Here is a 22,060-nt window from a genome sequence, read left to right on the forward strand (position 1 = left end):
CACATAAAGAAAAAATAATAAATGGCTCGAAATCAAAGATCACAAAATGCACACCATGCGTAAAAAATATAAGAAGCCATGCGTACAAAAAAGTTAGCACGCGAAAAACAGTTGCGAAAAATGAAAATGAGCCAGAACCCATGCCCACGGAAATGATTCAATTACCCTCCATTCACGGGAAAAAAATAGTCGTGGTTACATTATGGTCGAAAGGAAAATGAGCCAGAACCCGGGTTTCCAAGTAGTCAAGAGTGCCTGTGAGGGGCTTCATGAAGGTTCCCCGTTTCATTTACCAGTGGGATAGCAAAGGTGAAGGCTCACAAGTGTGCTTTCAGTATCCTTTAATTTCTAACAGAATGAAAAAAAGATAAAAATAATTTTTGTAAATATTACTGTTTTTCCATGATTTTTAGCAAAAATCGTGGTATATTTTGTTATTAAACTTAATTTAAAAAAGTAATCATAATGATGCCTTTTTGAAAAATATCTAAAAGATTTCAAGGTATTGTTGAAAATAATATTATAATTCTTAAGCAGTCAGAGTTGTGCTTTATTTTGTGAGGAGGGAGAATTATATTAAAAACAACGATCGGAAAAGACGCAAACAAGATGACTCGTCCACTCTCCAAATAAATAAATGATAACTCAAAAAGAAGTAAGTTAAAAAACAACAACTGAGAAAAGACGTACACACAAAGACTTATTCAACCTGCTATATCAAGAAACGATAAAGCGGAAAGAAGAAAAGTTAAAAACAACGAACGGGAAAAGACTTATACACGATGATTCATCAATCTTTCACGTAAGCATACGATAAAACGGAAAGAAGAAAAGTTAGAAAAAACTGAGAAAAGACGTAAACAAGAAGATCCATGAATCTGCCATATAAATAAATGAAAAAGTATCGCAACTGAAAAACAAACGAAAACTTTTTTTTTCAAAAAAAGAGTGACGGTTAGAAGAAGAGTTTTAAAAGAAGGACGAAGACGTAGTTTTAAAGAGAAGTAAATTAGAGTTTTAAGAAAGTTTTTAAGAAGAATTTTAAAAAGAGAGAGAATTTTGTGATAAGAAAAATATTTTGATGAACAAGCAGTTTTATGGGCAGTTTAATAAGCAGTTGAATAAAAGGAGAAAAGAAGAAGATTTTAATATTGATTAATGAAGAATAACCAAAAGATTTAATTAAAGAAGAGATATTTAAAAGATACAAAAAGAGGAGTAATTGATATAAACAATGTTAAACACTGCAAGAAGTGTAAGAGAATATTATTTGTATTTTCTAAACGAAATGAATATAAGAGTGCTTACCATTACACATTAATAGAACATTTATTGAGCTTTATTGTATAAGAGAATATACTGAGAACGGTAAGCAGAACCTTAGCCCGTTAACGAATAAACCTTGCCCATTCCTAACCAAACTATCCCCAAATCTCGCCCTTTCCTAACCAAGTAATCGCCACGCCACTAACCTTGTTGCCAACCTCCAATATACCCTTCCACACAACCTAAACCCAAACCTTCCCTTACCCTTTCCTTCAAATACAGCGAAAAACATCAAATAAATAATTAATTCATAAAAAAACGCCGCCCTCACAATTTGATTACCGAGATCTATATGTATTTATTTGAAATGTATATATTAGAAATGTATATATTTGAAATGAATATATTTAAAACGCATAAAAATATATATTTAGCTAATATGAAATGTTAGCTAATGTACGGCTCCCTATGATAATAATAATAAAAAAATCAATCAGAAATATGCTACAATAAGTTTGCCAATAAAAATCCTTATGCAAAAATTAGCAAAATACTTTTATTCGCAATTAAATGGGATTTCCGCAGTTCTTGGTGTCGTCATTTTGTATTTCTTAAAATAAATCCCATCATTAGCTTCGATAACAGCTTGCCTCCACTTACTCTTCACTCAACTTTAAAATGATTTTAACCAGGGCTGTGGAGTCGGAGTCGGAGCTCATTTTTCCTGGAGTCGGAGTCGGAAAAATTGTACCGACTCCTACTCCAGCTTTAAAAAAATCTTTTAAAGTTTCATAATTTTTTTATGGATTTTATAGATGTTACTCATTAAAATATTTTCTGTTCTGTCAGTCCAGAGCACTAGTGCCTAACTCTAGTACTCCAGTTGTTACAAAACTACAAGTCCCAGGATGCTCTGATAGCTGTAGGATATCCAGACATAATGGGAATTGTAGTTTGCAACAACTGGCGGGCAAGGAGTTTGACATGTTAGTTTAAGGCCTTTATAACAGTGATAAGCAAATGGATATTTTGCTGCTTATCACTGAGAATCATAAATCACCTTCACTATGCTCTCCTCTACTACCCATCCCTTAAACTAGATAACTTCATGATGCCCCGACCCCCAACTTAAACTGTCTGACACTGTGCTTCATATCCTTAGTAAAAAAACAGAAGGACTGTAAGTATTCAATTAACTTCGTTTCTCTGGAGAGAGAGAGAGAGAGAGAGAGAGAGAGAGAGAGAGAGAGAGAGAGAGAGAGAGAGAGAGAGAGAGAGAGAGAGTATAAGAAAATTAGTGGTTGAAGAAGCTGTTAAACAAAAAGAAGAACTTAAAAAATCTCTCAAGGAACGCTTCGTGTTTCTTAACAGAGTAAACTATTTTGCAATCAATGTCCAATTTGTTTTTGAAAAAAATGAAGTAGTTACCTTGATATTGGTAGTAAAAGACACCAAAGCTAATCACACCAGCGAATTTCTCCAGGTCTTGGTGGAAAAGATTCTTCAAGAATATGAACTTAAAGAGGAACAAATTCTTTCTGTCCAACAGACAATGTTTCATACATGATTTTAACAAACTCATAACTTTATTAGTGACTACATAAGAGTTTATTGCATAACAAGAGTTCAGAGACGTTGTTTGTTCAGAAGTTGTTTTCTAATAAATATTGTTTGAAGCAGTCAGAGTCAAAGTCGGAACAGCGGCTTACCGACTTCACAGCCCTGATTTTAATAGCCCTGCATTTACAGTAATATTTGCCATATTGGAAAGTCCTACTTCACAAAGTAAAGTTTTATATGATAAAAAAGTAACGTTTTTAATGACGGAGGATATGGAAAACATGGGAGAGCATAATAAAAAAGCAAAAATACAAGTTAACATACTTTGTTGATAATTTACAATTATAATGACCCAAATCCTCAACTAATTATCTAATTATTAAACTAATTATTAAAAATAGCAAAAACGGTAACAATCATAAAATAACTGTTTGTTTTTCGTCTTTTAAAAAAAATTTCTGAAAACATTTAAGAAGTATGTTCTACGCTCTTTGAAATATAACTATGCACCGTTAAATACGACATACTGGATTTGACATACTGACAAAAGATAGTATTGAAATTTTTTATTATTATAACATGTGATTTAAAAAAATAAAAATGGAAGGTGGAAGGGTCTACAAGTGAAATCGGGTTTTTCTTTATGTAAATACGGGTAATGTCTCAATATTCTGTCAGTTGACAGTTTTGATAGTCAGCTTAATTATAGGCTTTTCTTATTTAAATCGTGAGAGTTTTGGATTTCCGATCCATAAGATGTTTTGTAGATTGTTTAACCATTTCTATTTTTCTTGAAGTTGGAAGCTGCAGAATTTTAAACACAAAAAATGAAAAATTTACTGACATATATCCCAAATTTCTTAAAAATAAATCACCAATAACGATGGAACTGAGACAAACAGGTTAAAGAATCATTCTGAGGTTCAATGAACCGAAAAAATACATTGGTTTTTTGATACCGCTTGTAAGTGATAATTCCTATGACTTTAGTTACAATTGAAGCTGAATTGCCGAACAAACGGCGAAGATGATGAGTGACGATGATGAGTGACGATGATGAGTGACGATGATGAGTGACGATGATGAGTGACGATGATGAGTGACGATGATGAGTGACGATGATGAGTGACGATGATGAGTGACGATGATGAGTTAAAACGTTCAATTTTAATCTCAAGCGGCTTAATAAAGGATATGACATTATCAAGGCATCATCAAGACATCAGGTAGTAGCATGATGCCAATTTTAATGCTAAAACATGTTTACGTTGGTGACTATCTTAACTTTGGTCAAAGTCATGCTAAAGAAGACACTAGTAATAATGTTGATAATATGACAGATAAAAGATGGCAAAAAAAGGAGAAATAGCAACAAAACAAAAAATAATGGAAAACTCAAAACAGAGTTACGAAGAACGTCCTGAATAAACGAAAAAGAAGGGAAGACGGAGTTTTTAAGGAAGTTTTTGAAACAATTTTTTAGAGAGAGTTTTTTATTTAATAGTCCTGCTTTCTGTTAACTGTTTCTTGCTAGTTCGTGAGAGTGCTGTAATCTAGTAGCCAGTAGGTTTCTATATTCTGAAACTGTGTGACGAACTTCTATTGAAGTGTAAAAGGTAATGTATGGAGGCAATCTTGGCTCTCTGTCGAATAACAAGAAATATGGTGATTCACTGCGTTATAAATTAGCAGATGTACAGTATACGAATAACGCAGCGTTTACGTGTACGTCCCAATCTTTTTGATCACTAAAATACATAAATAGTGTTTTGGCTTAAATACCGTTAAACCTATCTACTATTCTATCACATTCAGGGTGGTAAGGAGTGGTGTTTATTTTCTTAGTGTTTACTATTTTACAGAGATCATTTATCAACTTAGAAAGAAAATTCTTACCTCTATCTGTTAAAAAGGTGTTAGGGGTTCCAAAACGTAGGATTATGTAGTCAAGTAGCAGTTGTGCATTTAAAACGGCATCTAAGGTTTGAGGTTGCAACTGCTCTAGACCAAGCTGTTATTCTATCTTGGAAAACCACAATGTATTTATTTCCAGATAGTGTTACTGAGAAGGGACCTATTATGTTGCAAGCAATATGATCCCATAGTTCTCCTGCTGGTATTGAGTGAAGAGGAGCTTTATATTTTGGACGATATCCTTTTCTTTTCGAACAGCGAGTACATTCTCGTATCTAGTTTTCAACATTTGAGTACATTAGTGGTCAATGGTAGTGTTTCCTAAGATTATCAAGAGTCTTAACAAATCCAAAATGTCCGGCAGTTGCATGGTTGTGTGCCCAATATATGATATCATTTCTAAATTTAGGAGGTATAACTAGTTCTTTGTAAATACTTTTTTCAATTTTCTTAGAAGGCTCGTATATGTGATAAAGAATGTTGCTTTCGTCTAGTATGTAATTATTTATATCAGCTAACAAAACAAACTTCTTTCTTATCATCTGGAATTAGTTGATCTTTAAGGTAAAGTATCTTGTGCGAGAGTTCTGTGTCGGATAGTTGTAAACGTTGAGGTTCTTCTTTTTCTGGACTTGTTATGGATAAAGAAATGTTCCTCATTCAGTTGTAAGCCATTTGTTCAGTTTGTTTCAGCATTTTTCTGCTTTACAGAATTGTTATCCTTGTGGTCTCCTGACATGTCCATTAATACCTCATTGTCTGAATTTTCGTTGTCTTGAGAACATCTTTCCAAAACTTTGTTCTGTTGGTCAGCCATTGAACAGAATAATATATCATTTTCATTTGAAAATTCTCCTTTATAAGTTCTTTTGGATAAAGCATCTGCACTCATATTTTGTCTATCAGGTCTGTTCTCAACATCATTATTGTTATAGTGAAGTCGTATTACTGTAATAGTAAAGTTCATTTTGTGATCTTTCCGATGGGTTCTTTGGAGTTTAAGATATAGTTTAATGGTCGATGGCTGATAACTATTGTAAAGCGTTTATCATATAAGTAAGCATGACATTTCTTGACTGCAATAACTATAGTTTGCGCCTCTCTTTCTGTTACACTAGTTTTTTTCTCTGACTGAAAATTGTTGTCCTCCGTATAAAGATTAGACTTTCTTTACCGGTTATTTGTTGATTTAGAGTAAAACCGAATCCTGTTGTGCTGGCATCTGATGAGAGGATAAATTTTTGAGTAAAGCCAGTAAAGGTTCTTGGCAGTTTTGATCCCATTGAAATTTGACTCCTGACCTGGTCAGGTTTTGCAGGGGTGCAGCAATTTTACTAAAATTCTTAATGAACCTGTGGTAATAGCATGCTAATCCTAAGTACAATCTTGTTTCTTTTACATTTTTCGGTAAAGAATAGCTTCGTACGGCAGAGTTTCTTGGTTCGGTTTTATTCTATCCCTAGTTACGATGTGCCCAAGGAAAGTGGCTTATTCTTGCGCAAAATAGCATTTGCTAGTCTTTAGCTTTATATTTGGTTCTTCAAGTCCCTAAAATACGGAGGGAAATATTATTGTCGTCAATATGTGTTAAACAGAATTTCCATAACTCTTCTTGTAGAACATGCTTCATTAGTCGCTGAAAAGTGCTTGGCGCGTTAAAAAATCCGAAGGGCATAAAGTTGCATTCGAATAATCCTCAATATATTATAAAAGTTGTTTTCTGCTTAGAAGTTTTTTCCTTTCAATTTGCCAAAACCCCTCGTTATATTTAGAGCTGTAAAATATCTTGCACCGTTGAGACTGTCCAGTTATCCTTCACTTCTAGGAAGAGGATGTAAATCCTTTTTAGTTACTGAATTAACCTTTCTGAAATCAGTCCAAAGTCTAAAGCTTCTCCGTTTCGTTTTGGATCTAACTGGTGCTGCACAGGGACTCGCTGATTTTCTTATAATCTTGTCTTCAATGTTTTTTTCATTTCTTCTTCAATTTGTTTTCGTTGCTTTGGAGACACTCGGTAGGGTCTTTTTCTAACCGCTGCACTATCTCCTGTTTCGATAACGTGTCTCATGAGATATGTGCGTCCAGGCTGGTTCGGAGATTTAGCGAATATAACCTTGGTGTTTTAATAATAATTTAGTAATGTCAGCAATATGTTTTTCTGTTAGCTTAGGGTTCTATTACGGTAACTTTTTTTTTCTCATTTCTTATGTTTGAGTCTCAGTTCTTATGTTTGAGTGTGATCATTATTTTTTAATTTTAAGTTCTTGCAGTTCCATAGGTAGGTTTGAAATTAACAATGTGATTTTGTTATTTTCACCGGATAAAAGAGCAGGTTGGAGATATACATTATTTTGATAGAGAAGTTCTGGATTTGATTTAAAGCAACAATTACGTTTAGTTGGGAAGTTACAGGAACCTTGTAAAATGGATGTTAAAAATGTTCATTTTGTGGTAAGGATTTCTTGGTGCTTGCCGTCAAGTTGGTACGACCTGTTTTCTGAGATAGCACGTTGTACTAACTGATGAGGGCTGTCATTCATTTCCAGAGATAACTTGTTTTCTTTTAAGTCTATGATCCATTCGCGAGGTTAGAATTATTTTGTTCTATTTCCAAGTTTAAACGTTGGGAGAAAGTTTTTGATTTTTTTTTTAAAGTAAAAATTGTTTAAAGTTTTAGCTTTTATCTTTAAAGAAATAATAGCTTATGCTTTAAATAATTTATGTTTAAGCAAATTATTTAGAAAAAAATTTATAAAATAATGCGTATTTTAAAAGTTATTATTGCTAACTAAAATTAATAACTCATTTTCTCCCAACTTTTAAAATTGGAGATAGAACAAAATAATTCTAACCTCGCGCATTGTATTCCGTGAGGAAATCCTTGCCAATTTTAACATCATAGTTTGAGGCACAGATTTTTCTATTTAGGCATTGATTCGTAACTTGATTAAACGCAGGTTCTTGACTTAAATCTATAAATCTAACTGGTATGATTGTTTTTCTAGTATCTTTTTTTACTTCCTCGTACAGTGGGTTGCATAAATATAATGTCACAAGTATTTTATGCGAAATATTTGTTTTTATCAAAATTATCTTTGAAACCAACAAATTAATACGATTAAAAGCGTATTACATGTGTTAATTAATTGATTCTCTATCGAATGGTATATAATTCGAACTCATTAGGTTAACCAGTCTTGAGTAATTATTAATTCAATTAGAACCTGTATTTCTAATGTAGCAAAGATATTGAGTCAGTTAAAATTTAACAGCTTAAGTTGAAATATCTTAACGAAATGTTATTCGAATGGTATAAAATTTGGTAGTTGATTTCTTTCGAACTATATAAATGTTCTTGTGAAAATAAAATTAAGTTATTATTTCTATATCTTGAGTTATTTGCATTGGTAATTATTTGGTAAAGTAAAAAGACGAAAATGGGCTGAAAAGCTGTTTCAGTCAACATATGATGGCAAATTGTGGGTCTGCTAAAAGATAAAACAAGTTTGGTAGGCTTTTAAAGCTAACTTCAAAAGACCAAAGTTATCTCTATCGAAAGGTTAGAAAAGACCCTAAAATTTCTTACCGCGAACTTGCTGAAGGGTTTACAAATATGCCTGGTAACGTTAATTTTAGTAGATGGGCTGTACAAAGATGCCTAAATAAGAAAGGCTTAGATTGCTATGTCGCTGCTCGAAAATTACTTTTGCCTGTCTCAGATCGCCAAAAAAGATTAAAGTAGTGTATAGAAAGACACTGATCTGCAGAAGACTGGGCCAAACTCATTTTCGGCGACGAATCCAATTTTTAGGTTATAAATTGCAAGTCAAGATTAGCCATCAAGAGGCTGGCTAGTGAAAAGTTCAAAGAGCGTTTTTGTGTATCAAGGATACAAGGCGGAGGAGGATCAGTCGGAATATAGGGATGCTTCTCCCATAAAGAAACAAAGTTATACAACATTTAAAACAGTAGAACCAGTACAAATATAAAGAAACCCTCGAAATTTTTGCCAACGGCCAGAGTTTTTTACAGAAGACGACAACAATGGATTTTTCTGCACGATTGAGCAACGGCTCACACTGCAATCTCGGTTGAAGAGTGGCTTGGTCGAAAAACATTACGGTCATGCCTTAGCCAGCTTTTTCTCCAGATCTCAATCCCATCGAGAACATTTGGGCTTGGATAGACAAAAGATTGTTCAAAGAGAGCATGGCCAGTGTTGCATAATTACAGCAGGCCTTAGAAAAGCTTTAGAAAGAATTTCCAAGAGAATTATGCATCAGACTGGTTGAATATATGCCTAGACGTGTTTGTGCATGTGTGAAAGTTCGTGGTGCGCATACAAAATACTAAAATGCACCCTGACTCTATATTTTTGCTCCGTTTTTTTTGTTTGTTTTTTTTTAACAATTGTTAACATTTCTCATAAAAAATGTAAAAAAATCTTAATTTTTTTTTTTTTTGAAAAATTTATTTTTCTTATTTTATTTATAAAACCACTGTTAATAAAATTTCAAACAATTTAAATTGTTAACTTTTTTGTTTGCTATAAATTTTAAAAAAAAAATAAAAAAAGTTTTATTAAAAATCAAGTGACATTTATGCAACCCACTGTAATGTTCAGAAGTGAAATAATGGTAACTAACGTCTTTTATCTCGACTTTAGAATTATCACCAGGTATTTCGTGGTAGGTATCTGTGATGATTTTGTGAATGGCGTTTTGGTTATTTTCCGTATCACTTTAAACGTCATGAGAGCTGCTAAATAAACTTGTTGCATCTTTGATATTTCTGGATCTTCACTTATAAGCTTTTTTATATTTTGGGATTCACAAATTGTTGCATTAGGTTGATCAAAATCTTTCCATTTCTATGTTCTCTTACTGAGGCAGATTTTGTTATGCAATGTGGAGGTTGGAGTTCAGGTGGAGGGTCTGGGAATAGCTTAGTAAGGAAAGGTCAGGGTCTGGGGACTATTTGATTAGGGATGGGCAAGATTTGATTGTTAAAGGGTTAAGGTTATGTTTCCCGTCCTCAGTATATTTTATTATAAAATAAACGTTCTATTAGTATTTAATAGTTAGCACTCTTTTATTCATTACGTTTATAAAATAAAAATAATACTCTCTTACTCTAGAGATTATTACTTTTATTTTATAAACGTAATGAATAATATCTGTTTAATATTGTTTTTATCAATTTTCTCTTTAGCTCTTTTAGCATTAAATATCTTTATTTCTTTGTTCTTTTTTCTTTTTCAGAAACAGCGAAAATTCTGCTTAGTTTCCTTTAATCAACTTTTTTTTTTCTGACTTCTATTGTCTTGATTATTTATCTTTACTTCTGTTTTTCAAAAATTTCTTTTTTTTTTTCTTCGATCACTTCGAAAAATTCTTTTTTATTCAAAAATTCTTCAATAAAAAACTCTCTTTCTCTAAAAATTCTCTTTTAAAACTCTTCCCTTCTTTTTCGTAAATGCCTTCGTACGGTATGTAGTTCAGGAAGTCCTTCGTAACTTTGTTTTTGAGATTTTATAATTTTCCTTTTTTTTTTTTTCGTTGCTACTTCTACTTATCATTTCTTTACTTGACAGGTAAGTCCTTTGACAATGATTTCCAAGCACGGGTAATAGATGACTTTAGTAACTTGAACTTTGAGTAGGCCTTTTTGCAAGCCTTTTTCTCAACTATGCTCTACACACTGTAGTCAAGGGGCTTCAATTCAGGACTGGATGGTGACCAAAAGATTTTAGGCAAGAAACTAGCCATACTGTCCTGAAGATATTGTGGAATTTTTCTGTACCCATGACAGGGTGCATTGTCCTGTTGAACGATTGTTTTCTGGGAATATCTTCTTCAGCCATGGTACCACATGACGTTTTAGTAAGCTGATATTGGACAGTATTGGACAAAACATTTGCAACCAAATAATTGACACGGACCAGACTTAAGAAAATGAAACAAACCAAAAAAGTTGCACTTGTTTTGTCCGCTGCAAAATGTCACCTGTCAGCTGATTGCTCATGTCATGGCATGCTATGACTCCAGACTCCTGAACTGTTTGCTGTGGTAGTATAGTTCGTTTCATTTTTAAGACATGTAAAATCAGGAACACTTTTCAGCGTTGTTCGATGTTGGTTGCAAACGTTTTGTCCAATACTGTACATCAGAAGTAACTTTTTCTTTCTCTTTGATATAAATTGGTTGAAATTTCTCTACATTAGAAACGATGGCTCCGAGCATCATGACGGACTGAGGGTGCTTGGTGTGACACACAGGTGGTACTCTGTAACCTTTCTGGATTATGAATCTGTTATTTCATCTATTGATTACACAATCAACACTAAAAAGTTTTTCACCTGAGAAAATGTTGATTGTTGATGAAGCATGGCTTTTCAGCAGATTCAGAAGTTCCTTCAATCGCTCCAATCTAAAAGCTTTTAGTCTTTCTGTCAAAAGACTGCATGTAACTCGGGCCAGAAGTACAAATCACTTCACTTACAAGCAAACCCGTGTGAATCAAATTAAAAATTTCAGTCCTTTTGGCCTCCATTTTAAAACTTTCAACAACTTTTCTTTACAACTTTATTCAAATCTACTACATACATACTATTACGTTCATTGAACATTAACCAACAAAAACAAATTTCAGAAGTTTTTTATATACATCGCGAAACCTAGCCTAAAACTAGCTCGCAAACCGCTGCCGCACCCTGTACATGACATAGTGAATAAGTTTCTATGTGTACATCTTTTCTTAATCGCTGTTTTTAACTTTTCTCCCTCCATACATTACTCTTCGAATTAAAAAATGTTTCTGACAACCGAAGACGCAATAGTTTATGATTTTTACTAATAATAAGGACCAAAAACAAATGTTAAATAAGTCATAAATAACTGTCGAAATCTGTTCAAAGAATCATGGCGGAGAAGTCAAAACACATACATAGTGTAAAATCTCGAGGATTAAAAAGCTGAACGTTTGGAGAGACAATATATTTTTTAACTAGTATAAATGCAAGAGTGTCTATGCTCCACTAGTATAAATGCAAGAGTATCTATGCTCCACCAACAGAATATATAATAAAAAAGAGGTCTGTGGAGAGCACGCACCAATAAATTGACCATTAACACTAATAACAATAATTAAGTTACAAATACCACATTTAATAACACCCACATACAATAATTAAATAATAAATATCACTTTCAACATGCTTCTTAATAATTAATTTTTTACTGTCACTTTTAACACATAGTATCAAAAGGAAATACACTTTCCAAATACTACATATGTATATCTTCAAGTGAAGCATGGGTTCCGCAAGAGTATTTTGTATCAAGTTTCATATGATGCATCAAGTATTTTGCATTAAGTCTCATATGATGCATCAAGTTTCGTCCCCAATTAACATTCAATAATGAGGCTAAAAAAAAGGTTAGAGAAATATTTTTTTTTTTTGCATAACTTAATGTGTATTATTTTTGTATTTAAGTAAAACAAATAAGAGAATTACTTTCTATTAATTAATCTAGAATTACTTTCTATTAATTAATCTAGAATTAATTTAAGTCAAAGACCAAGATAGACTTTAAGTGATTGAAGTGATCCAGGCCTCTGACTTTTGTTCAGGTTTTGTTAAGATTGTATTGTTTCATCTACATTTCAAACTATGACTAGCATAATGTGAGGGCGGCGTTTTTATATTAATTTAATGTTTTTCTTTTGTTATGTGATTTTCTTTTGTTTTGTGATGATGTGATGAGGGTAAGGGATTAGGGAGGTATTGGTTGTAGAGCTGTGTAGAAAAGGTATATGGAGATTGGGATCAAGGTTAGTGGCGTGGGGATTACTGGATTAGGAAAGGGCGAGGTTTGGGGATAATTTGGTTAGGAATGGGTAAGGTTTATTCGTTAACGGGCTAAGGTTCTGTTTGGCTTTTTTTTTTGAGCTTTTATAATTTTTGCTTGTTTTCCGGTTGCGATATCTTTTCATTTATTTATATGGCAGGTTGATGAGTCTTCGTGTTTACGTCTTTTCTCAGTTGTTTTGAACTTTCTTTCAGTTTTATTGTTTACTTACGTGATAGATAGTGGAATCATTGTGTATAAGTCTTTTTCCGTTTGTTGTTTTTAACTTTTCTTCTTTTCGCTTTATCATTTATTTATATAAAGAGTTAACGAGTTATCTTGTGAGTGTCTTTTCCGATCGTTGTTTTTTAATCTAATTCTCCATCCTCACAATAATCATCATACAAACCTTAGCATCTTTTTAGTTTTTTTTATGAATGTCTGTCGTTGATGTATTCATTCCGGAAATTCGATCCTGTTATCCATTTTGCATAAAGCGATGGAATTTTTGGAAAGAACATTTTTTGTTTATTTTCAAAAAGAGAACAAACTTTATTTTTAAAAAGGAAACAAATTTTTTTTTTTTTTTTTTATCAAAGTTGCTTCCACTCTTGAGATGGCATTTTTATTCAGGTAGTAGAACCACTGGTATCAGTACAGCTATTCTAGGGAATCAAATGTTGAAATAATTGTATACAGTGTGAACATGACTCCTGAGACTCCAGATTTACTTTGCCATAATCTTAGAGTCTTATGTTGACAGTCAATAATACATAGAATATTAAATTCTGTTTATACCATTATCTTTGAAATTTCAATTCAGTCAAAATCATTGAATAAAATTCCGATTTTAGTTCTTTAACTGACATCATTCCTTTACCTGACATCATTCCTTTAACTGACATCATTCCTTTACCTGACATCATTTCTTTAACTGACATCATTTCTTATCTCCTCCATAGAATCATTTCTTATCTCCTCCATAGAATCTGGTAGATCATTGTTTAACTTTTAAGTTAAACGCAGTTTTACTTTTTATCTGCTTCAGAGAAGATCTTCAGAGATAGTCTTCAGAAATGATCTGTTTCTGTACAGTTAAACAGAAAAAAGATTTAATCCTTTATTTATTTATTATCTTCTTTTTTTAATTTAAAATTTTCTATCTGTAAAATAAATTTTACAGTAAAGCTGTATATTTTTAATGGTGCATTTTTAAGTTTATTAAAATGTTTAAGTTTAGTAAAATGTTTAAGTTTTTATTAAAACGTTAAAGAGTTTTAAACAAGCAAGGGCTAACAGAGAAAATATATATGGAATAAATATCACTCAATCCTTTCATAGTCTCGATATGGCTTTTTACATATCTTCAATAAAGCGTCTTAACATTTTTTAAATCGATTGAGTAGACAAAGAAATAAATACAATAAAAGAAACAAAATATTAACAAGTGAAACAAAAAACAGATTAAAATATGATTTAGATTTTGCTGATTTTTATATAAAACTTTAGTAAATTTGCAAATTGCAATAGGAAAACATAAACACGACGGATTCCCACTTTTTTAAATGAAGGTTTTATCATTATGAGCTACTTGATAAAACATGATGAAAAAATGTTTAATAAAAATGATTGGAAACTAAAAAAAAGGAGCATATTCTATTTTCAACTTTTTTCGTTTGGACTTGAATTTATTGTCAAAAAAATTCGAAAAGTCTGAAAAAAATGTATGTAAAAACTAAATGGGATAAGCAATTTTAATGAAATTTTACACATATATAAGTAAATTTTCATTAAAATTGCTTATCGCATTTTGACTTAAATAGTTCCGAGGTTGAATGGATTACACGTAGCGTTTAATCGTGTTATTAAAAATACACGCTTCAATTAAAATAAGAATTATTTACAAGTAACTAAAAAAAAAAAAAAAAAAGATTTTAAAAAAACAGTTACAAATGACTCAGTATCATAGCAACAAAAACCGACAATTGTTAGCGAAATTACTTGCCGTTTCTAAGTATCGTTTGTAATATAAAATATATTCGCTGCAGGTTTTGAAATCAGTAAAATTCTTGGTAATAACGTTATTTTGATTTGACAGAATGGTTTTTATACTGTGATCGAATAATCTATAGATACCGAGAAGAAAAAAATGCTGAAAATCTATTCATGTCTTCATCTTGAAATCGATAAGCATAAGTGTGTGTGTATGCGTGTGTGTACCTAAGGCTCTAGATGCTGTCTTTCTGTTGTAATAAATTTAATCTATATTTTATTTAAAATAACCAATGAGACAATTTGAAAACAAGAAATCTTTCCAAACCGACCTAACGAGACATGACCTTGTTTATCTCTAAAGTTTGGGAACAATATTTAAATTAGTAGCTTCACTGTGATGAAACATCATAATAGAAATTATATTCATATTAGTGTAATTTGCATTACCAATTAGTTTTAAAACTTTATAAATGCATACTGTAAGTAAACAGCAATTTATGATGACATCATAAACGGTAAAAGGTAATCAATTCTTCAAACAAGAGGTTAGCATTTTATGATCATTTGTAATATGGTAAAGAAAACCTACTTGTGTTTTCATTCTAAAACTTATGTGTTTCTTAAATTACTTAAACGAATTTAGATTTTAAGTGAATAAAAAAGATAAAATATTTTAAGTTTCGCAGGTTTTTGCATTTCTTAAACTTACTTCACGCGTATGCATTTGTTATATACCCAGACCTCGCCAATGTTAGATATCAGTGGCTTTAAAACAACAAGGGCTTTGTTGGATAAACCTTTTAATATTGAAGTAGTTTAATAATCTCAAATAATCTCAGCATATTTTAGTTATGCAGAAGAAAACCAATTGTAAAGTACAAAAGATAACAACTCTATTTAAAGGAACAATGCTGCAGTTTTAAGTCTATCTGATGCGAGATGATATAGCTCGTTGTTATTACTAATTTAGAAAGTTTTATCAAGACATATTTAAAACTTTGTGTGACAGTAGAGTGGACTTTAGTTTTTGTTAAATTATTGAGGTAATATCTTCGAAATGAGTGAAATATGTCGAACAAAGTCTCCTACGCGAATAGCCTCACGAAAAGGACGCCGAAAAAAAGTAGAATGTGTTGATACATCTACAGAGGAAAAAGAAGAACTTAGCTCGTTATTATCGCCTTCTCTATGTTATTTAAAGAAAGTTGTGGGAGGAGATGCAGAATCCAATTTAAATAGAGGAAGGAGCGGAAGCTGCGACATTCGGACTCGTTCCAATAACTCAAAACAAAGAAGTTTTAGCGAAGCAAATAAATTAGTTGAAAGTCTCGAGCAATTTCAAATCATAGAGAAAAACAAGCTGTTATTAAATTCGTTAAAGGTTGGTGAAGAACAACTTGATGATTCTAATTATGAGAAAAAAGTTTTAGAAACTGGATCAGGAAACACAACATCTTCCTCTCTTAGTTATACTAAAAATGAGAGATTAGATGATGATTTTTGTTTACTAAAGTCTCAACCAAAAGAATCGAGGGAAAATGAAACGGTTGAAATGACCAATTCTTCGACTAAACATGATGACAAAAACTCATCAAGTATTTCGAAGTCAACTTCTACATCAACTGGGTCAACAAGTGGGTTAACAACTGGGTCAACAACTGGGTCAACAACTGGGATTGTAACGAAAATATCGACTTCAACGGGTAAGGAGGAAGACATCAAAAAAAATTTGAAAGTTTATAATCTAAAACCAATAAAAAATAGTTCATTAACATCAAGCAATCGCGTCTCTCTGTACAAAAGATCAAAGACGAATATCAACGAACTAAACAAAATTCCTCAAATAAGAATAGCTCACCCTAATACGCAAGAGAGTTCAGCAACCCAAATTACGAACTTAAAAAATCATAATCAGGATCAAAATATTTCTGAAAGTCAGCTTAATTATCATAGTAATGGTGAAAAACAGAAGATTTGCCTATCAAGTAAAGAAAGCAATTCATCGCGTTCAAACTTAGCAGACGAAACAGAGAACACGAATTCTCATACTAATGATGAAAAACAGAAGTTTACATCAAATGAAAACACGTTGATGAAAGTAAAGAATTCAGCTTTAGAAAAAATAGCGGACATTACAGAGATTACAAACCTTCGTTGCAATGGCGAAGAACAGAAATTAACCCAAAATGAATGTGCTTTAGTGAAAAAAAGAATTTTAGTTCCCGAAAACTTAGCAAACTTTACAAAAAATACAAATCCTCATTCCGAAGATCAAAGTTTAAATCCTCATTCCGAAGAGCAAAGTTTAATCTATGAATGTGCAGAATCTAAAGAAAGCGATTTGGCTTCAGAAAACTCAGTGAACTCAGAGAATAAAAATCCTCTTAGAAAAAAATGGATTAACCCTTATTTAAGATCAAGAGGAAGTATAAAAAAACTGGTATAACTACTATGGAATGCATAAGTGCAGAAATATTACTAAATGCGACTGTTTTTTAATGGAACACTGAGATTATGCATAACAGAACACCGTGAATAACAGAACACCGTGAATAAGCGAATACTATTAACTAAGAGAATAGGAACTGTTTCTAGTAAAATTGGATTGGAAGTCTTTGAACATAGGACACAAAACATATTACAGAATTGGACACTTTTCTTGCAGGTTGAAAGTAAGAAGCAGATTATCATAGAGCACCATGTTGTATAAAGTGAATTTATCTTAAGGTTTTAAAAATCATTTCATATAAAAAAAAGTTTTTGAGACTTTAAAATTTTGTATTAAGAACCATAATTGTTTTTATGTTTAGCTTAAATGTTTTTTTAGGATTTCGTTTTGATTTAGTTTTCATTAGGAAAAAAATTTCGAATGAAAAGAATTCTAAATGCTTCAGTTTTAAATCGAAGTTTCAGAAGAAGAAAGCTCAAAATGGTGACATGTTTGTAAAATTAACGCAACAGCTCTTACAGATGCCACTAAGTTATAGCAGAGTGTAAGTTAAAAAAGAGTTAGTGTCTTTTTCTGTAAACACCACAATTTACTGATAAACCTTAAACTTTAATTCCATTTTTCAAAACAATAGCTTTTTTTTCAAAACAATTACTTTTTTAAAAACAAAAGCTTTTGACATTCTTTTTCTGCTGGTGCGATATGTTGAGATTAAAATTCAAACACCAAACAAACGAAAATTCTTTTTCGGAGATCACAATGAGAATTCTTACCAAAGCTCAATTGACTCAATCAGTTTTCGTTCTTTAGCTCGGAAGGTGGTCTTTATACTATAAGCAGCAAGACTCACAAACACAAAGAACAACTCATCTTAAATCATATGAATTATAACGGCATCTTCTTTAAGTCGGCAAAAACTATTCCGTTAGGAATTAGAGTGTCTAGTGTTGTGTTTTTATCGAATTAGATTAAAATGACGTACAAACTTGAACAAACTGAGATGCATAAACATTAATTTATACCCACAATGCCTTAATAAGTAATTATCGTATGTTAAGTGAATTACGAGATTTTTTCTAAGCGGGTCATACTGCAAAGTTATTAATTTATGAAATAGCTGAGAAGTTATTCCTTTTTTATGAATGTATACAAGATCAAAATTTCTTGTTTGATTTTCATTCGTCTACAGTTTTTATACTTTTCGCGCACATTTTTATTGAAAATAATCTAGTTTTTAGCCGTCAAACCGACCGAACTTCTAAAATTTTAGACTTTTCTAGTATATACACCTAAAACCTTCTTGAATGTTTCTTCTGTAGACACATGACTGTGGCGAAAAAATGATTGAAATATGCTTAATATAGAGAGATTGTATAAAGTCCGGTAATGTAAGAAGCACTTCCGAGACTTGTGTTTCCATAATGGATTTTAGGTAACAAAACGTGTGAACTTCTCCCGCCATTTGTTGTATATAAGACTAATCTGGTCAATTGTCATTTTAACTTGAATAAATTTTCATGCCAGATTGAAAAAATATATTTATGGCGATTTTCTTAAAACCTTGATTGCATCAAAGTTTTTAACAACTTGTTTTTTTTTTTTTTTTTTCGTTTTCAGATGAATTGTAATTGTATCCGCCACCATAATATGGTGGCGGATAACTTAAACGACACGTTGCTTTAGTGTATTAAAGTTGCTTTGTTTTGTTTTGTTTTTTGTTAAAATAAACAAAAACAAAACAAACCAAAGCAAAACAACAACTCTATATTACACTAAAGTAGTACACTAAAGTTCTCTCTTACAAAGTAAAAAAGAGCAAGCTTCAAATATTTTTCAGTGTTCCAAACAACAAACCTCTAGAGAAAATGGCTGAGGTATTAATTGTGAAAATTCTTAAAAACTTTAAATTGGAAATAAGAATTGCGTTAAGAAGTGTGCGTAAATACCAAATAACCTTTACTAATCAAGTTCCAACATCTCAGGTTGGCTTTTTTTCAAAGCAAAGCAAATACATTTTCTTTAAAGAATGTTTTAAAGAAAATTCCAAATTCCAGTGTTTGTTTCTTCGAATACTTTTAAATTTCACTGTTTTTTTTATTTTGTTGTTGTTGTTTTGTTTGTCTACTAAGTAATTATGCGTTTAATAAGTTATTTCGCTGGACTTTTTTTTTAACAATAATTGCGAAATAATAGCAATAGCCAAAGTGATTATAGAAAATAAGTTATTTACGTCATTGCATGATTAGGTAGAGCTTTATAATGTTGAGAAAATGTTATTTGTGTTTGAAATATCACATTTCAAAATATATTCGGAAAACTGCCAGCATTATTTCCTTATCAAAACTGGATTTACAACAAATATTTGGCGTGTTCACGATTTTAGCGGAGAAACTTTATAATCCAGTAACGACGTTTTCTTATTTTTATAATCAAGGCGAGCGAAGAAGCCTAATAAGACCAGCTTTACAATTAACCAGAAACAAGAATTGTCCTAAAAGAAATTTGAAAGTTTTTCTGTTTAACTTCTCATAGATGTTTAACTCAATTTTAAAATAATAGTTTGTTTTTTTTCTTCAAGTTTTTACAAATAAAATTTACATATTTTACACCAACGTAACCACTCAACAACTGCACAATCATTAGAATACAAATAAAAATGGTCTTAAAAGGTGAGAAATTTAGTACAGAAACGCAGACTTTAGCAATAAACTTAATCATCTTTTACCATACAGACAATGCAGTAGTCAAAGTCGATGATCCGTGTAAAAATACAAAATTAATGTTAACTGCGGTTTCGCAATCAGTGGTGTATGAACTGATTACGAATAAATTATTTCAGGTTCATTGAGATGTTTAAAACGAAGCTTTGGTACATTTCTTAATATAAAAAGTTATTAACATTGATTAAGACTGACACTTGGATATTAATGGATATTGCTACAGCGTATTAAATCATAATGATCTTTTCTCAATTCTCTTAATCATACAATCGTTTCTCGAATCTTTGTTAAATTATCGTTTCTCGATTCTTTCCATTTTATCGCCCGTTTTTTGATTGTCTTCATTATATCATCGCTATAGATTCAAAGTTCTGATTAAATACTTTAAATTTTAAAGGCTAGTCAACGGGTTTAAAACCTTATGTAGCTGTGTCGGTCACGAAACAAGCAAATAACCATATAGACGTGGGCGTTTAGTTTTTCCATTAACAACGAATAAAAACGAAAAAAGAACAAACTTCTAAGTAGTTTTTTATGCCGTGTTACACGAATATTAAATTTTAACAAACTCAAAACATTCTTCTTATCTTAAAAGGCTTACATCAAGCTTTTTTCGTTATTTTTAGTTATTTGCGGAGAAAATCAAACCCCAATGTTTTGACATATCGTTACTTTTTAACCTTTAAGGTCTTTTCAATGTTCGAGAGAGAAAATCAAAAAAATTAAAAAATTAAATCGCGTAAAATAAAAAAAAAATTTTTTTTTTTACCTTTTGAGTACTTTAATATTCTGATCTGAAAAAACTGGTCTTGTTTGATCTCCATTTCTTTATAAATTCTTCTTATTATTGAGTTGAAGAAATTGGAAACTATAGTTTTCTTTATTACAGCATTTTTAACCAATCCAAGGTTATTATAGTGAAGTTTACTTAAAGTATCAATTTCTCAATTATCTTAAAATCTTCTTTCAGATTAGAAATTTCTATGAACAATCGCCATCATTATCACATATCGTCGTCATTTTCGCACAACAACGAAAATGTCATAATTTATTTCAAATCTTTAATAAATATTAGGGTTTTTTACTTTTCATTTTTCTTCATAATGTGAGGATATAATATTACGCTGTTTGACCTTTTGATTCTTCGATGAAGGGTGCTTGTATGATGGGGGTAATAAAGGGTTAAAGAGGTATGGGTTTGAGGGTTATGAGGAAGGTTGAGGTTGAAGTTAAGGATATGGGGACTGTTTGGTTAGAAGAAGGAAACGGTTAATGGTTATGGACTTATGATTAGTTATTTTTCCTCAGTGGGTCTTAACTTCAATTGTTCTAAATGTAACGTTCTATTTAATATATAATGGCCGCTAGGACTCTTTATTCATTATGTCAATAAATTAAAAATAATATTTTTTTACTATTTCTTTTAATATTTCTTACCGGATGTATTTGCGATTGTTTTCATAATTACTCCTCTTCTGTTTTTCTAGCTCTTTCCTTTAAACGAATTAATCTTTTTTTATATTTGTCAGAAACGGTAGAGTTTCCGCCTGCTTTTCTTTAATTTTCTTTTCGCAATTCGATTGAACTTTTTTCTGTCGTCCTCTTTTTCCTTCTAACAATCCGCTTGTTAAAATATATGGGCAATTCCACGGCGGAAACTGAAAAAGCAGTCAAATTTTAAACTCTTTTTTGTCAGTTTTTAACAAATGAATATTGATGTAGACACATGAAAGTTTATTTAAAATATACCTTTAGTTCTAAAATAAATGTATTTAAGTCATTTTTATGGCTCCGAAAGTTACGGTTTTTCTCATTGATGCATGTTACTACTATGACTTGCCGATTCTGGCGCATTGACATTTTTATAATTCTGCATCCTGATTTTCTGCAATCATGAATTGTGAATTATAGCGCATTGACATTTTTTTAATACTTAATGAATTCAAGATGGCGTCATGTTTTACGATTCTGGCGCATTGACATTTTCTTAATACTACATTGATACTTTTCCATAGTTAATGAATTCAAGATGGCGTCGTGTTTTTAATTTTTTCTGCAATCATGAATTGTCATTTTTGTTGACTTACCTTTTTGTGTCCTCGATAATCTTTCTGCACTCTGCGATCAAGCATTTTGACTTAATTGAAATTTCTTTGTTTTCCTCGATAATCTTTCTGCACTCTGCGATCAAGCTTTTTGCATCTGCCTCTGCCTCGTGTTCTGAGTTTATATTTAATCATCATGTCCGAAGAGTTGATCATAGTCCATAAATGTAAAGCACGGTTTATAATTAAAAGGTGGGTGTG

General features: G+C 31.5%; 1 long non-coding RNA gene across 1 annotated transcript; it reads right to left on the reverse strand.

The window, feature by feature from the left end:
• Positions 1-11,728: 11,728 nt before the first annotated feature.
• Positions 11,729-21,623, reverse strand: LOC149887032 (uncharacterized). Its single transcript, XR_016453200.1, has 3 exons — positions 21,504-21,623; positions 21,192-21,412; positions 11,729-12,166 (listed from the first exon to the last, which is right to left on the reverse strand). It is a non-coding gene; the product is annotated as an uncharacterized LOC149887032 (long non-coding RNA).
• Between the last annotated feature and the right edge of the window lie 437 nt (positions 21,624-22,060).

Source organism: Hydra viridissima, unplaced genomic scaffold, assembly GCF_058129835.1.
Source record: "Hydra viridissima isolate aposymbiotic clone 2 unplaced genomic scaffold, HvirCarnegie_v1 scaffold_6, whole genome shotgun sequence".
Classification (NCBI taxonomy): Eukaryota; Metazoa; Cnidaria; class Hydrozoa; order Anthoathecata; family Hydridae; genus Hydra; species Hydra viridissima.